The following is a 4281-nucleotide window of genomic DNA, read 5'->3' as shown; positions in this document are numbered from 1 at the left end:
TTATTGAACCAGTTTAGAACTAGGAGGATGTGTTTCTTTGCCAGGTAAATTAATTGAGAAAATGATTAAATTAAAAACCATAAAATTAGACAATAGCCCAGATGAAATTTGGATTTAAAAAAGCAGGAAAACTAGACATCTAGGCTTCTTTTTAAGAATGGCAAAACTTGAAAAAGTGTAACTAGCAGACACATGGGATTTAGATTTTTATGCAAACTTTGACAACAGGCCAGGCAATACACACAACACACATCTAGGTTTAATTTGGACAGTTTTGGTTTCAGGAGATTCTCTCAGGTGTTGGATTTCATTGAAAAACAGATAAAAATACAATTATGAGAACAAGGTGTTGACTACTTGAGCTAGCAACAGGAGAGAAGGAAAATATTATAATTAACCTTTGAATTGGAGAGTGCCATCTTCTGCTAATTTTTCTGTGCCCAAAGAACAAAACAAACCAACAAATCTGCCAGGATATTGCTCTTCCTTCCCCTGTGAAAACAAAGGGATCACACATCCCACCTGCCCACACCTGCCCACACCTAAGAGTTTGTGCTGCACACCAGATTTACAGTTCACCATGCCTTGGCAAGCACTTGGATTCAGAAGGACAGGACTTGAAATTGTGATAGGATGTAGAGGAAAGTTAAAAACTATTAAGAATGGGGAAAAAAACAGTTACTGAAACTATACCTCACTTTGAATAATACAGAATATGTACTATTATTTCTTTCCTTGGTAACTATTTTTAAAAGATAAGTATTACAAGAGGAGAAAGAAATTATAAAACTAATTTGAAAAATAGGGACTCCTAATTCAGAGCACGCTGAAGTTAGGAAAGGACTTTAATGGGCTTTGGCTCAAGCCCTTATAGTGTAGCAAAGAAAACAATATAAACTGAAGTGGAATTTATATTCCTACTATAAATAATGTATGTAATCCCAACTAGTGGAAACGGTCTTTGTGTGTATCTAATTTATCATTATTAAAGTGAGATTATGGCAGCTTTATGTGAGACAGAGGCAAATGTGGGTCATTAATGAAAACAGTTTATTTACATTACTCTCTGCAGCTCCTCAGGCACTTCTCCTTGCTCTAAGCCCTCGCTCCTGCCCCGCTGTGGCCCACAGGAACGCAGCACAGAGTGCAGGGCAATCGTGGCTGAAGCAAGGCTTAAAACTGAAAATAAAGTGCCCGGATAATCCTTCCTGCTTTGTCATTTCCCCTTCGAATTGAAACGCAGACGTCAAATAGTCACGGCACAAATAAAACCTCGAAGGGCATTAGGTCCTCAGCCTGTGCTGAGCAGGAGCACTTGCTACAAGTGACAGAACCAAAGGAGCAGCTTTAGGAGCCTTTTGCATCACGTTTCCTCAGGCCCTGGGGATGCTTGCAGCAGCAGAAGGCAGCTGGCACACAGGGTGAGAATGCTGTAGCTGAGCTCCAGCACCTGAGGTTCAGCAGGCAACTCTGAAAATAGGAAATCCTATTGAAAATGACAACTCCAACAATTTTAGCAAAAAATACCCGCTCCCTCAATGTACGTGGTGAAACAAAACCATTTGTAGTATTTAATTCCTCTAAAAAGTGGTTTGATGATATAGTAAGGTTTGTGTCATCGCTCCTATGTCAGCACTCTATGCCTTCTCTGGAAAAAATAATTTATCTTCAGACTAATCCAACCTGGTCCATTGTGTCCTTCAGAATAATGTTCCACAGCATTGCCAGACTTTTTCTTATCAGGATCAAGAGAATCAACTATTAACTCTAAAAAGGTCACATCATCAGCTGTGTACACATGCACAGCCTGACTGGGTTCACTCTGTGTTCTTCACGTAACAATTGGATGCGCAGTTACCGAACCTGACATTTTGTATTTTTCTCTGTATTTTTCCCAAGAAAGAATTCTTCCTTCCAAACAACTTCTCACTACTAACTTGACATATTTATGGTTCAGGAAGACAAGTAAACTACAGCCCCTTATTTTATCAATTAAATAAGCAAAGCAACAACACAAGCGCCTAAGCTCCTCGTTTGTCTCCTCTTTCCCTGAGATGTCAACCAACTGGTGCACTCTCAGCACCAGCTGCCTTCTGATCCTTTTGCGCTCCTGAAACTGTCAGTGAAAAGGAAATTACTGCCAACTGTGCAGGTGATTTTGTATAGACACTTTCCCAGTAGAATCCATACTTGGACCACCAATGGGTTTCACTGGGGACATCCACCCATCATCATCAGATGGTTGCAATTTTCCAACAGCAACTGTCCTGGGATGCATTGAAAATAATAACAGAAGCTCAGAAAGATTCATTATTTCATTATTGATTTTTACAACACCGATTCTTCAAGCTGGTGTTACATTTTTAACTACATCAATATAAAATATCCTACTTAAAGCTGTCACTTCAGTCAAAATTTAAACCACAATAAAATATAACCAACCTACCCGTTATAAATGATCCTACTTTATAAATTATGTTAACCTGCTATACTTCCATCTACAGTATAGTTAGTTAATATTTCCTTTCATCCCACCAATCAAAAAGGTTAATCCTCACAGCAGCTGTTACTACTCCAGTACAGACTGAATGTGAATTTAACCTCTCCTGGATATTGCCCAATAAATTCTGTTGTTTTTCTAAGCACTTTTGTGAATTAAAATGGACGTTGGCTTGCCATCCAAACTTATGAACAGGTCTGAAGTGGCTTTTAGGCATGTTGCCAAAAACTTCCCAATTCCCTTATAGGGTATAGCTCTCACTCCAGAGATCTTCCATGCAAGAATTGAAAAACAACACCTTCTCCATTTCATCAAAATTATTTTTCAATTTCTTAGCATTATTTAAATAAATTCTGCACAAAATTGCATTAAAATAATATTAAGGGTTTCATTTGCTCTCTGCAATACCCAGTAATTTCAACTTAGTTGTATCAAGGCAAATATGAGAACAGCATATTCTCCTGCAACCTTCCTGACAAGGCCAGGATATTGAAAAGGCTGAAATATTAAATTCAACCCAGAGCACGTGTTTGGATATAAGGCTGAGAAAAACAGAAATGCTCCCCAGTACAAAGACCATCAATTATAAGAAACAAATACACTTTTTTAAGCTGATACTTAACTTTATTTTAACTAAAACCAATATACATTTAAAAAGCTTCATTTTCTCCCAGACATCGAATCATAATTTTCAAAAGTAGTATAACTTAGACTTTGATCTGGCAAAGCAATGAACAACCCTCTAAAGTTTAAAACAGTTGGAGATCTACAGAACACAAGCACATTGCTTGTGTTGCTCCTCCTGGAGATGAAATCTTCCCTGTTTCAATGGGAAGACAGGAGCCAGCTTGCACTGATGGGTGGCTTTGATATTCCAGAACTTGAGGCTTTCCGGGCTCTTGGACACAGACTTGCCTGCCTGCTGCTAAGAGAATAATAGATTAATCAAGACTGGAAGAGGTCTTCAAGATCAAATTCAGTTTCACGCCTCCCTAAGCACAGTCTGTAAGAGCGAAATTCACAATGGAAGGTATACAGACCGGCTAGAATAAATAAACTTCAAGTCATAATAAATTTACAGGCCCCTGAAACAGGCCCAGTTATAAGAAGTCAGTATCCCTTCTTCACAGACTTCAGAGCCGATGTCATAATTATTGAGTATAACGCTAATTTTGGTCTTATGGTTAAGTGCAATTATGTGTTTTCCTTTATTCACAAAAGCGTTACAGCTCCCTGAACACGAGGGCAGCAGCTGCTCCCCACCCACGGCAGTGGGGCCAAGGTCGGGCTGACGAGGCCGGTGCCCCGCGCGGGGCAGGCGGCCCCGGGCACGGCGCAGACGGGGCCGGGTGGGATTTAATGTTTAATGTTCCTCCCTCCGGGGCAGCCTGCCCGGCCGCGGGGCGGGGGTGCTCCTCACAGCGGGCAGCGCGCCCACGGCCGCCCGCAGCGCTCCGGACCCGCGGGTACAGCGCTTTAGTCCCGCACGGTGGCTCCACGCCGCTCCCCGCTGAGGGGGCAGCCGCAGCGCCGCGCCCGCGGCCGCGGGAGCCGGCACACGCGCTGCGGCAGGCGCTCCGCAGCGCGTCAGGAGCGCAAAGCGCCGGCAGCGGCCCCCGCGCTGTGCCTCGGGACCGCGCGGCCCCGCGCCGGGAGGAGACTCCGGGGAGACCTCGTAGCCATCTACAGCTTCCGCATGAGGGGCAGGCACTGATCTCTGCTCTCTGGCGACCAGTGGACAGCACCCGAGAGAACGGCCTGAAGCTGTGTCAGGGGAGGTT

Source organism: Lonchura striata, chromosome 10 (assembly GCF_046129695.1).
Source record: "Lonchura striata isolate bLonStr1 chromosome 10, bLonStr1.mat, whole genome shotgun sequence".
NCBI lineage: Eukaryota > Metazoa > Chordata > Aves > Passeriformes > Estrildidae > Lonchura > Lonchura striata.
This window is presented reverse-complemented; position numbering follows the sequence as displayed.